General features: G+C 42.6%; 1 protein-coding gene across 1 annotated transcript in view; it reads right to left on the bottom strand.

The window, feature by feature from the left end:
* The window catches only part of GLP1R (glucagon like peptide 1 receptor), a 278,807-nt gene that overhangs the window by 151,437 nt on the left and 112,724 nt on the right, over positions 1–14,646 (bottom strand). The window lies entirely within an intron of this gene.

Below are 14,646 nucleotides of genomic sequence, written 5' to 3'. Positions count from 1 at the left end.
GTTTTTTTCTTTTTTAAATAGAGAAAGAAAGAAGGTAGTAATAGAAATGGCAGTTATTTTTATTTATTTTTTTAAATAGAGAAAGAAAGAAGGTAGCAATAGAAATGGCAGTTCCTCTTTTTTGTAACTGCACAAACAGTGATGAAAATGAAGGTGGAGCTGGTGGCATGTCACGGTCCTCTTCAGAGGACAATCTCCTGACCAGCAGGTCTTTGCACCGCTGTAGACTTGTGTCCGCCGGAAACAGAGACACAACATATGCTTTAAACAGAGGATCGAGAATGGTGGCCAGAATGTATTCCTCTGACTTTAAAAGACTGACCACCCTCGGATCCTGGCAAAGCGTAGGAAGGGCTTCATCCACAAGAGCTACATGCTTGGTGGAATCGCAATGGTGTACCAGCTAGCAGTGTCGGAACTGACTTCTCGTGTGGCAAGTTCAAATGGCTGCAGAACCTTGCACAACACGGAAATCATTCTCCAGTGCGCTTGACTCAGGCGCATCCCCACTCCTTTTCCTATGTCGTAGGTGGCTGTGTAGGCTTGAATGGCCTTTTGATGCTCCTCCATCCTCTGCAGCATATAGAGGGTGGAGTTCTAGCACGTCACTACCTCTTGTTAATTTAGATTGCAAGGCTTGTAAATACTTTGAAGATAAAAAAAGCAGTCTGCATAGACTGTAGAACTAGAAATTCAAATATACAAAGAAATGGACAAAGGCAGTTTAGTATCTGTCTGCATCAGATCCCCTCTCCACTAGGAGTAAAATAGAAAACTATTCAGCCGTTATATAATCTAGAATATAAATAGAAATTGAGAAAGGCAATTTGGTATCTGTCTGCATCATAATCATCAACATCCTCCTCAGCGCCAGCTACATCAATATCCTCCTCCCGGTGTACAACATTCACACCTTCATTAGCCAAATCTGTAACTGAACTGTGGGTGATCCTTCCAGCATATGCAGAGGGCGTGCTGCAAATGGTGGAAGCAGCCACCTCTTCCCGTACAGTGATGGGAAGGTCAGGCTTCGCAACCACCAACACCCTTGGACTCGCCTTGGGGATTTTTGATAATTTCTCTTTAGAAGGCAGAGTTGTTTGCTGTGTTGTTGCTGACAGCATAACTCTCTTAAATTTTTTGTAGGGGGGGGGGAGGAGGGCTTAGTTCCTTGGGTGAAGCTGAACCACTAGTCATGAACACGGGCCAGGGCCTAAGCCGTTCCTTGCCACTCCGTGTCGTAAATGGCATATTGGCAACTTTACGTTTCTCCTCAGATGATTTTAAGTTTCTCTTTTTGCTACTTTTACTGAACTTGGGCTTTTTGGATTTTACATGCCCTGTACTAGCAGATTGGGCATAGGGCTTGCCAGACGACATTGATGGCATTTCATCGTCTATGTCATGACTAGTGGCTGCAGCTTCAGCATTAGGAGGAAGTGGGTCTTGATCTTTCCCTACTTTATCCTCCAAATTTTTGTTCTGCATTATATGTAGCACAAGAGAGCATACCCCTAAACCACACACACTCGGCAAAGCCTTTAAAAATTATATGCGGCACAGGAGAGTAGCACTGGACTGGAGTTATACAGCAGTACCACTGGACTTATACTGCAGAACGAGTGAAATTTGTAATATGGCAGTAACAACAATTGACTTATACTGCTGAATGAGTGAACTTTGTAATATAGCAGTACCACTGGAATTATACTGCAGAATGAGTGAACTTTGTAATATTGCAGTACCACTGGACTTATACTGCAGAATGAGTGAACTTTGTAATATTGCAGTACCACTGGACTTATACTGCAGAATGTGTGAACTTTGTAATATTGCAGTACCACTAGACTTATACTGCTGAATCAGTGAACTTTGTAATATAGCAGTACCAATGGACTTATACTGCAGGATTGTTTTGGGATATATATTTTTTTTTTTATTAATTACTTTTTTTGTAATTTTTTTTATAACTTTTTTCGACATTTTTTATAATTTGGGAATAATGGGGAAATAACAATGCCCTTAGAAGGACAGAGCACAGGACACAGCACCACTGGACTGAACAGGACACAGCACAGGACCCAGCAGCACCACTGAACTCAGAAGGACAGAGCACAGGACACAGCACCACTGGACTGAGCAGAACACAGAGCACAGCACAGCACAGCACAGAACTGAACAGCACGAGATATAGCAGGACAGAGGACCACCTAACACACCCTCCCTCTACCCTGATCAATGCCCGAGTGAAGATGGCGGCGACTAGCGGGGAATTTATAGGATCCGAGTATCGCGAAATCCGACAGCGGGATTATGACTCAGAGCCTCGGTTTCAATTTTGCAATTGGCGGGAATACCCGGATCTGTCTCGGATCCGGCTCGGATCCGCAACGTTCGGGTGGGCTTGGATTTCAGAAATCCGAGTGCGCTCATCTCTTGATAGCAACGTGTTGTACAAACACATCACTGTTACACTGCTCTGGCAGTGTTAAAACTGTAAAGAATAGATAAAAGTTGAGGAAAAAAAAAAGCGTGAGGTCCCCCCTCTATTCCAGCTTAACCCTAGTGCTGCCTGACTAGTGCTGGTCCCGTGAAAATCGGGGAAAAATTTGCATGGGGTCCCCCCGATTTTCACTTTACCAGCACTAGGCAAACCAGCCAGGGTTGGCGGCACTATAGCAGTGGGACACGCGGCAGGGGTCCCCCTGCCATAATGACTAACCAACCCTAGACTGTTCAGCGCTGGGCTGGATTCCCTAGGGAATGGGGTCCGACGAATAAAACGAGCGGGCCCTTCCCCTAGAAAGAACCAGCCCAGTGCTGATAGCACTAGGGCTCTTCCTACTACCCCTGGGCTGTGGGTAGTAGGGTAATACGGCGATAAAGATTGAAAAAAATAAACTCTAGTGGGCGCGGTAGGGAACGTAAGAGTCTTGATGGGTTATTATTGATGGTTATTGCATCATCACCAGTCAGATATTGTTAACGTGAAAGTAGTAACTGTGATTACCAGTGTGCCTTATTAGACAATGTGTATTGAAGATGTTATTGTTATTCTGCCTTATACTCACCAGGTGTATGTCATATGTTAAATGCTATTGTGCTCTATGCTGATCAGACGCATTATTTTGCGATTACTATTGAGCTGAAGGGGTCAGTGGCGCGGTGGCTTACCAAAACAATCCTTACTGCATTCTCAATAAAATCAAGTTGTTTGACCAATCTTTGTCCCTTTCATTGAAGTATTTATCTCCTGACCACGGGATATCCCAAAAGAGAAAAGAACCTGACTCGTATCTGGGAGACAAGGTAAGGGAAGAATTTCCCATCAGTCCTCGACCACCACACTTTATCTCTGTCTCTATGCAGTATGTGTTTATGTGTTTGGTTGGTGAATACACTTACCTGTCCCTGTGGAGGAAGGACACTGGTCAGGGTGGGACCAAACCTCCTCACATTTGCATTTTTTCTGCTCATCCGCAATTCACCAAAACTCCCTTTCCGCCCAGGGACTAACTTTGAATGCCCACAGCAGCAACTCATCACTGGGCTCACCTGAAGGTTCACGTACGAGGTCCCATGTAAAACGTGTCCCTCATACTGGATACTCTTAGCAAACGACTTCTGTCTCCTCCAAAATGGCAGCTTCCCCCTCTCTTTGTGCTGACTCCTATTTATGCTCTCCCCTTTTGTGATTGGTGCCAACGGATACTTCGATCTGCCTCCACCCTTCTTCACTGTTCTCTCCTCCTCCTAACAGCCTGGACTGCTGAGAGACTGAGCCAGGCAAAGAGTCCCAGCCAGTCCTGTCATTTTATTGTAGCCCTACAGCTATGGGAGTCACGCTAACTTTCCTGATAGTTCAGAATTGAATGGGACAGTCACCATTTATTTTGGGGGATAGGCTCACAGGGCAGAGGTATGGACTGTGCTCATCTAGCATGGACCAGGCGAATGGAGACTGGGAACAAATTTGTCTCTTTTGGCAAGAGGGGGCAGTAATCTGGAGGTCCGTGATCCTGAGCACAGGATCAAGCTCATGCACAGTAAAGCCCTGTGTGTTCTGTCAGTTGTGGAACTGAAAGTCCAAATGGGGCATCACTGCATATACCCAAGCCCCCTGCATCACTGTGTATGCCCCCTTGCCTGATCAGAAGCTCAAAGGCTCAGATGGGCCAGTATCACTCCCACCAACAACCACACACGCTAGTCCCCATATCACTGCTATGAGCTGTTAGTTCTCCATTGGTATGAAACCATTCTATCTGCAAATCTACATAAGTGTCACACGCTGAATCCACGGATCCTCTAGCCGGGGTCCAATGTGCTCACCTGCCCACCACCACTGTCTCCTATCGGCACTGAGTGCTGCGGCTTCTCTCTCATAGCCGCCATGTTGCTTTCAGGAATGTGCATACAAGGTAGTTTTAGTTCTTAACAGTCTGACTGAAGATCAAGCCACCCAATAAGCTTCGTCCAAAACCATTTATAAATCCAAAATGACACCTACATTATCTGATAACCCCCTTTCAAATCTCTAAGCCCTTCCTCTTTCACATCCTGCACATTAGGAAAGTCTTGCACATATCTGGATTGTCGATAGATATTAAAAATAAGTCTAGAATCACCATTTAACTAAAATCACTAGATTTTCCATACATTTAAATATTTGCAGCACAAATTGTGATATTTATTGTTAACTAGTATTGTTGCTTGTTCTTACTATTATTAGTTATTTTTTAGTATTACTATCATGATATTTATGAGTTATGACATTTACCGCAAGTATATAAGTACCACAGAAGTACAGAACCCATTCAATTACATTTTCAATCTTTTATTCACCCTTTTTATGAGGTGACATTTAAGTGGATAAAGCAATTCAATTAACTACTTTAAAATGAGAACGATTTCCATAATGACCCGTCAGTGTATACTTACATAAACGCCGCTGTTTACTAATTGGGTTTTCATTGGAAATAATTGAAGGTGGATCAGAACGAGTTCATAACGGCTCTTGTGGTCTGTGACTAATTAGAAGCACAGAATTGAGACCAGTGGGTATTTTTGTTTAATAGTTTACAACATTCCTGTGAGTCGAAGTCAGATAATTGGATATGGTCATTTTAATTAATATCTAACAAATAGATTGTCTTTATCTGAAATTATACGCATAGCACGCTACGGCGTGGAGGAGAGTAACCAACCGCAACACGTGACAAACACTTTTACATACATTTACATGGACATGTACAATTGTAAATAGCTCATATTAAAATTAGTTGCAACACATAGTTATTTGTACTGAAATGTAGCAGAGTTTATGGTGAAATATATAATGTTATATACACATTAGTTCAGGTCACAAGAAACATATCATGTCTGGTATCATTCTAATCCCCTATTTATCCGCAGATATCCGGTTCATTCGCCGAAAGGATCGCACATTGCGTATGCTACTTATGGATGATAGGGAATAAATTATTAGAAAGGTATTGTCACTCACCGGACTGTGAGTGCCACTTCCCGTGTATTCAGGAACCGTGGCCGTCCGCCATCCTGAGGGTCTGCGCATGTGCAGCCCTTTCAAGCCTTCAGTACCTGTTGCTTTTTATTGATTGGATGATCAGGCAACCCTCCCTATTTAAACCACCTGTGATCATTACCTGGTTGCCTGATCTTGGAGTCTCATTCCCCATGAGCCTCTGAAGGTGTTCCTGTGTTTCCTCGTGTATTCAGCTCCAGCTGATTCCTGTTATGCTATTGTGGTTTCCAGACCACTTCAACTCTCCTGTGTTCATCGTATCTGCACTCAGCTGATTCCTATCCGCTGCCTCCGTTGCTTCTACAGAGTTCCTGCTCACGTCAACTCTCCTGTGTTCATCGTGTCTGCACTCAGCTGATTCCTATCCGTTGCCTCCGGTGCTTCTACAGAGTTCCTGCTCACTTCAACTCTCCTGTGTTCATCGTGTCAGCGCTCCGCTGCTTCCATCTCTACTACTGGATACCAGACCGCCTCAACTCTCCCATGTTCTTCATGTTTCCAGTTCCACTTACTACTGCTTCCTGAGTATTGCTTCGTTCATTCTGGTTTACCTGCCGTGCGCTGCACCAACCTGATTACTGCTTCCACCCTCCAGTGGTCTCTCCTCCTGCCGGCCTTCAGCCGTTCAGGTATCCCTGCACCTCTCTCTGACAGCCTGCTCTCCTGAACCGCGGTATGCATACTTCTCATTGACTTTGCTTGTGTATTGCATATCCATCTGGACTGAGTTGTGTTCTCCTCCGGAGCCTCCTCTCCACTGAGGCTTTTGTTACCATTGACTTTGTTTCCTATTGCCTGGATTGTTATTGTGACTTTGTATACTTAAGCAGTGCTGGTCAGTTATCGTTGTATTGTGGATATCATCGTGGGATCAAGTTCTGTGTGCCCCGTGTATACTCTGCATTACATTCATTCCCTTTTGCCCCTCCTCACATATATATAGCAGTGGTACAACTTGCTGACGCAGACCACTGACTCCTGTTCCCTGTGACACCAGTTTCAAGTATCCTCTCACATAAGCAGTGGTACAACTTGCTATACGCAGACCACTGACTTCCCTGTTACCTACCTTCACCTGGATTCCATTCCTTCACTATAGTCAGCGGTACAACTTGCTATACGCAGACCGCTGACTCTCACTACTTCCTCGCTACTCCTGGACATTCCTCCTCACTATAGCAGTGGTACAACTTGCTATACGCAGACCACTGACTTTCCTCACGTTTCCTTGTCCATCTGGTTCCTCGTGTACATTCTTCTACTCATTACCAGTGCTGCTAGTCATAGACTTTTCTCGAGCATTCTCTCACCATCTGCTGTTTCTCCTGTTCCGTTGTCACCCTGCTACCAGAGAACCATATTACCTACTATATTACTCTGGTAAGTCCATCATCTGGTGATATCCTGGGCAAAGACTCCTAGTGCCCGTGACAGGTATTGTGTGTGTATTGCTAATAGACCTGTTTGAACTAGATGTTGGCGGGAAAATTAAGTATGCATCTTCTGGAGAGCTGACCCCCACCCTTGGAGGGCATCGTTTGAACTGGCCAATGACCTGCATTACACTGGACCTTCCTGAAGCCTGAAGCTATGGAAACATGCCAAATCATCTGTATTGTTTTCACTATATAACTGACTGTATATAAGCAGGGGCTCTGGGACCAGTGTTCAGTCACATTGACCACAGACTTCAGGAGTGAATGACTGTACACTGGATCCAGCGCGCCTGCGATAAGTAACGGCTGTACTTATTTTATTCTGACTTTTTATTCTGCTACTTTTGGCTATTAAATCACATTGTGCTTTGGAACCACATCACAGCAATTGGACAATCATTATTGGATAGCGACTAGACGTACAGAACATGAGAGTCGGGAGATGGATGACTCAAAGGAACTCTTGGGAACAAAGCACCAATTATTATACAGTAGGCCTATAATATCCAACAACAAAGACACATTATATATTGATAAATAATTTGTTCCCTGGAGTATTCCTAAAAATATTCTCCATTGCTACCTTATATTGAGGTAACCTCCTTATATAAACTGATATATGTATTATTCATCATTTAATTTGTGTTAAACAATTCAGCTCTAAACTGCCAATGCAGCCAGGGGAATGTAGGGGACGGAGTTTATGTTCCACAAGATGGCGACACCCAACTGAGCTGAACGGGACACCAGTCAATCAAATGCTAAACTCACTGCATCAATGGGCTGGATCCCCCTTATCTTATTGCTAAACAGGGAGAGTCGCTGCAACAATATATTACCTGGAAAGTTTGAGACTTTATTTCAGTGTTTTGAACCATGCTTAAAATAAACTAAATTAAATGTAAAAAATACCCTTGTCTTTTCCCAAACTGCCCCTGGCATTCCCCCTATCCTATTGTTTAGCAGTGCTTGTAACAGTGATTATAGGGGAAATGCCTGGCAGGAGATGTCTCTGTGTACGGCAATATATCAATTCATTTCATTCTGTTGCTTCGGGTTTTCAGAACTTTCTGGATAACTGGTTTCCAAATAAGAGACCCCAAATCTGTATACTGATACAGGCAATGTGATTATTTTTACTTTTACTTTAATACTGCTAGGGAAACTTTACCATCAGTGGGAGATTGACAGGAATGAGACCCCAGGTAGAATGATCTATTGATAGTGTCCAGGCTTCCCAGACACAAGTACTAGAACATTAAAACTAACCCTAACATCTTCCTGCTGCTGGATCAAGCTGCTCCACTAAGTGTATCCCATTTATGTGCTCCACTAAGTGTATCCCATGTGTGTGCTCCACTAAGTGTATCCGATGTGTGTGCTCCACTAAGTGTATCCCATGTATGTGCTCCACTAAGTGTATCCCATGTGTGTGCTCCACTAAGTGTATCCGATGTGTGTGCTCCACTAAGTGTATCCCATGTGTGTGCTCCACTAAGTGTATCCCATGTGTGTGCTCCACTAAGTGTATCCGATGTGTGTTCTCCACTAAGAGTATCCCATGTGTGTGCTCCACTAAGTGCATCCGATGTGTGTGCTCCACTTACTGGTGTCCTCAGTCAACTACGTGTTGCATTGGCCTTGCCTACCACCAATAAGACAAGGGCTAGCAATGTGCTAACCCCGCCTACTTTTGTTTTGGCCCCACCTACAATTGAATTGGCCCCGTCTGCACGAAGCCACATTGTTTATTTCCAGGGTCACTTTAAGTTCCCAATCCGCATCTGACGAAGATTATATTGCTGAACTTCGCACCTCTGTGAAGCCGGCTGTTCTTCTGCAAAATTTGATTCACTATCTGTTGTTTAAAGCTTCAAAAGAAACTGTTGAATTATAAACTTTTTTCTTTTTGTTGTTTTATATTACATTGCTCAGACAGCCCCTAAAAAAAGCAATTCTCAGTAATGTGGAGACACAGAACATCTCTCATTAAAAATACAGGACGAGACTCCTAGACCACTAGAATTGCCTAAAAATGTGCTTCCTGCATCCAAATTTCAATACTCTCTGTCCACAAAATGACCAGTCACCACACTCCAGAATAATGAATAATGGGAGTAAGAATGTAGTGACACCAATCACCTGCACCTCCTTCTGCGGTCACTGTACTAACCCAGCGGTGATAGAGGTGGGGTAGAGATCCTGGGGAGGAGCAGTAACGAACCACCCCCTGTATCTCTTCTACTTAGACATCTGGCTAGTAGGGCAATAACTGGAGACAGCTCATATTATGTTATAGCAGATACTCGAAGTTCGAATTTGCTGCAAAATTTAGTACAAATTAAGATTCGTGTTAGAACAGGTCGTTTTTCTAGACCTGTGATCTACGCTGTTGCTTGGACATTCTGCCCTGTGTTTATAAATTTTACAGAATTTATATGAATATGAACAGAGTAGGGATGACAGTAGTCAATTTATTTTGCTATGTGGTGTTGCTGTGGCAGGAATGGTAACACATAATGATTAATAGTAGTAATAATAATAATAATAATAATAATAATAATAATTTTATATTGTAGGGGTTTTCTCTCAATAGGACTCGAAGCACTCAAGAATCTCCCATAGATCTGTGGATGGTGAGTGAGTGACAGTTTAGGGAATCAGTAGCTGCTTCGAGTACCCCGGACTCTTGCTGTGTAGGGCTTTCAATGTCAGTACACCAATCTTGAAACAGATTTTCCACGTTACAGGCGGCCATTGACGGGAATGGAGGACAGTCTTCATGTGGCAGGAACGGGACTGTTTAGTAACATCTTGGCTGCTGCTCATGGAACCAGCTGCAAGAAGTGCAGATATTTTTCTGGGAGAAACAAGTAGTCGGCATCCAATAGACCAGGCGTGAGGACACAAATGTAGGTATGAGTGTTGCAGATCTTATGAAGGAATCAAATGCTTGATTCTGGGTACGTTTTTATGATGACCGGATTTAATTCCAAATTCTGTGGACAAAGGGCCTGATTCAAATCACAACCTGCACGCAAGTCGCAGTTTAACAAAAGAGCACGGAACTTGAATACATTCTGATGTATTCAAATTCAAACAGATCTTAAGATGTGTTTCGATTTGACTCTTACACCTCCCCTGTAGCTGGTGCAAGTGATACGGCTGAAACCAGCCGTACTTAAGAGAAATCCAGGGCTTGAATTGGCCGCATCTGCATCTGAACGTTCTGGATATACCCTTGCTGTACACGGCCTACGTCTGTCCACCCCTTCACTCCCCTGTTCCGCCCCTTCAAGTCGTAGGCTGTCCCACGTGTCATTTGCGTTTAGATACGAATTGCATGCAATTGCGTTCATTGGAGCATGCTCCGTTTTCGAGCACACGCAGAGCTAATTCATGTAAGAAATGTCACACAACCAGACTAACGTTTGAACAAGAATCAGACCCACAATGTCTACAACGTCTTAAGGAAGGACAGTGTTTCATGGAACAGTTCTGACAAAGTTACTAATCGCTACTGAGAAGAATCCTAAACACAACCTGTGGGGGACGAAGCTGCACGTCCACAATGGTTTACAGAACTTAGAACCAGTAAGAAAACAAATCTACTTATAGCAGTGACTACATTTCTGTGATAAATGAACGTGTTATAGGCATGTTTGTTTTTCTAATGCCACCAAAACTACATCTGCCTCCTTTTTGTGGTACCAGAATGGTCATTGCAATGTAACAGTGTCTGTTTATGCAGAGGGGGAATAAGTCTCTATGACATATTTTTTCATTTGCAGTTTTCATAAAAATGTGTTGAAAACAGTTAAAATAAAGTTTAATAAATCAAACTGGTAAACACAGCAGTTCATAAAAGTGCACATAGATATTAAATTATAGATTTCAGCGGATGTTTGTTAGGAGAACAGATTTGTTAAGTTTTTAAAATACCAGACAAACATTTTAATCCAATGTCTGTATTTTTTATTCCACTTTTCACAACCTGCCTGATCTAAAATTGAACAAAGAGGTTGAGTGGTAAATATCTTTTGATGTCCTTTAATAGCTCTCAATCCCAGTTTGAAAGTTCTCCCCCTGTGCATGTTAAAGGGGTGAACCAAACACTTTACCTCTAAGTGATGCCAAACTAGCAACATTGTATCCTGACCAATTATCCTCACAATGCTGAGTGGTTCTGCTCTCCAGAACCATTATTTGGAGGAAGCTGTTTCAGCCGCACGCAGAATAACTTTCACAAAAAATAACTTCACTTTTTCCATTGTGTTTGTAAATGCAGGTTAGCTGGGAGCTTGGCCCTGCCATTAGGTTTAAAAGGAGACCGCCGAGCCAGATTGAAAGGCGGAGTACTACAAGGCAAATCTGGGATTGTCATGTAAATCAGCGAGAGAAAGTCTGCCCGGTAGGGTAGAAATATGGAATAAAGATTACAGGTAATATCTATGAATGATGGAAGCCTAATTCTGTACAGCACGGTGAGATAACGGGACCTCTGCAGGAGTAACTGATTCTATAACGTTACACTTAATCTCCAGCAATAACACCAGTGCAACTTCTGCCACATTAATCACAGATGTGTGGATATTACCTGAGTGACAACAGCTCAGACTGTACAGAATGATAATAAGAGAAAATGTATTTATCTTCAGCCTTATGAATGTCATTGTGACGCTCTTTCATACATCGCAGACTGACACATTTAATGCTCTGTAAATTTGATCAATAGCTTTTCCCAGAAGGAAACTTTGTGATTGTTTAGAGCAGCAGCTGTTGTCACAAAACAGCCAGAGACGTCTACGTAATTATGATGACTGAATAAAGAAAATTGTTGCTAAATTGTAACGTGTTGCTGTATAAAAGACCCCATTATAGCAGCGGTGTAAAAATACACGGTACACAGAATGTCAAGTATCTCAAGCACAGCGGTGCGTCATATATTTATGCAGAATCAGTTGCGGATTATAATTGGGGCACTTAGTGCAGTAGTCAAGGTCTCAGACCTGTAAGGGGCACAGAGCTTTTATTCTTAATCTAGTCCGCCCCAACACTGAGCTAAGGGTGAGGGGATAGATTTATATTCCACTGACCTTGGGGAGATTGGGGAGATGAAATTGGTTGTAGCTTGCTACATTCATTAAAACACTCAGGGCCTGATTCAGGGGTCTATTTATGACCCTTCGTTTTTTTGACTTGATACTTTTCAATCCTTATCTCCTTGATAAGGATTGAAAAGTAACGGCTATGTATTAAAAATCTTCTCAGGGACAGCAGTGCCGATAACCTGCTGTCCCTGAGGGGGCCGATAACCTGCTGTCCCTGAGAAGTGACTCACCTGATCATCGCAGTCTTTTCTCATTTTTCAAGGCTGCGATGATCTTCTCTTTTTTTTTTTCTTTTTTTGTTAGTGCGCATGCACCGACCGAATAGTTGGTGCATGCGCAGTAACATCCTGGCCGGCAAACTGCAGGATGATTGACAGGAAGGGATCACATGATCCCTCCACACATGCGCTATCCAGCTCTGCTCTTCAGAGCAGAGCTGGACAGTGCGAAAGTTTTCAGATATGTTAATGTACGCCAGCTTCAGATGGCTCCAGCTTCAGATGGCTCCAGCTTCAGATGGCTCCAGCTTCAGACGGCTCCAGCTTCAGATGGCTCCAGCTTCAGATGGCTCCAGCTTCAGACGGCTCCAGCTTCAGATGGCGCCAGCTTCAGATGGCTCCAGCTTCAGATGGCACAAGCTTCAGATGGCTCCAGCTTCAGATGGCACAAGCTTCAGATGGCTCCAGCTTCAGATGGCTCCAGCTTCAGATGGCTCCAGCTTCAGATGGCTCCAGCTTCAGATGGCACCAGCTTCAGATGGCTCCAGCTTCAGATGGCGCCAGCTTCAGATGGCTCCAGCTTCAGATGGCTCCAGCTTCAGATGGCTCCAGCTTCAGATGGCTCCAGCTTCAGACGGCTCCAGCTTCAGATGGAGTACATTAACATGTAGAAAAAGAGAACATTTTCTCTAGTTAGCCTTTAATACATAGCGGTTCTGAGCACTTCCAATACACTGTTATGGGGAGTGCTCAGAAAAACGATAGGAAATGCAAAGCAGCAGATATCTGAGATATCTGCTGCGATGCTTCAATAGTACATAGTGATTTCACGGTAAACCCCCGAAAACTGTTGTTTTCGGGGGTTTACCACAGGAAAAATGCTTGGTAAATAGACCCCTCAATGAGGAATGTAAGTCCCGTTGTCTGGCATATTTTACGTGACATTGCTCAGCTCATACTCAGAAACAGACTTTCCGCCACTGAACGCAGTGACATGCAATTCAAGATTGAACGCAAATGACACTTATGACAGCATAAGATTTGAAGGACGGGAACAGAGAGGGAAGGGGCTTATTCACGTAGGCAATGTACAGTAAGGACGAGCCGAGGTCAAGAACACGCTCATATGTCTGGTTCAAGTTCAGGAATCTCTTAGGTACACGTTTCTTGGCTGTGTCACTTGCATCAGCTACAGGTCGGGTGTAAGTGCCGAGTGATAGTGATGACTACACGTATACAGCTAGAACATGTGACGGAAATCAGGATAAACTGTAAAAATGCATTTTATGTACAGTGGGTATTAATAACATCCTGATATATGTATTTCATGCTAAAATAAAAAGGTTTTTTTATAATGTATTTTTATTAATGAATATATTATTAACAGCTGTTAATGTATTTTTTTTTCCTGTGCGTTCTGCTGGGAGTTTATATTTCATATGTGTATTATGCATGTTGTGTCTGTCTACATATGGCAGAGTGTAACAATATTTAACTGCAGGCATTTCTTCTGTTCCGCTTGTACTTCCATATGGGCGTTATTGCTATTTCTGTCCCTTTTTTAAAAAAGTGCAAATTGTATTCACTTTGTATTCCTTGCTAAATCAGGCCCTTGGGGTTAAAGTCTCGCTGTGTGATTGAATGACAAAATATTCTGTAGGTAAATTTATAGCTATGTTTTTAATTTTAGGTAAGAAAAAGATGTATGATGGTATGATGTGGGATCTCATAGCATGATACATTTAATCAGCTACAGAATAATCTAGATATAGATATAGGTATAATGTATGAAATAACAATATATATATATTTATATACATACACTTTTGTTGTAATTTTTTTAATTTTTTTGTTTTTTTGCCTCAGGTTTCTACTCTCTCCTTTGCAGACAGCCCCTAGCTGGTGCCGACGTATGCATATGAGGTGTAAACTAAGGTAAAAAGCAAATTAATTGACAGACCCATTCTGCTTAAATGAGTTTATATTTACAATTTGACTTAATTGAGTATCCCCTGAACTTAGGCACAATCTTAATACAATTACAAGTGAATGTGTCCTTGGTAATAATTGCACAACTGCTAATATCAGTGGAACATGGCAAAACTGGCTGTCAATTTGTACCAGGTTAATAACATCACATTCCAGTTATTTATTCATATACTGCAGTTATTTTATGTTGGATTTGACTATAATAAACATATCAAACGATCATTATCTCTTTAACATAAGATGCATTTGGTGAAATGTTCAATCACCAGTGTAATTATTAATAAGGAGCTTTGCAGACTGTATAACTGAGATATAGTCCAGCTGGAATACACATTGGCGCTGCAAGC

This window comes from Mixophyes fleayi, chromosome 3 (assembly GCF_038048845.1).
Source record: "Mixophyes fleayi isolate aMixFle1 chromosome 3, aMixFle1.hap1, whole genome shotgun sequence".
In the NCBI taxonomy this organism is placed as follows: domain Eukaryota; kingdom Metazoa; phylum Chordata; class Amphibia; order Anura; family Limnodynastidae; genus Mixophyes; species Mixophyes fleayi.
Note: the sequence above shows the minus strand (reverse complement) of the source record. Positions and strands in the feature narration are given on the sequence as shown.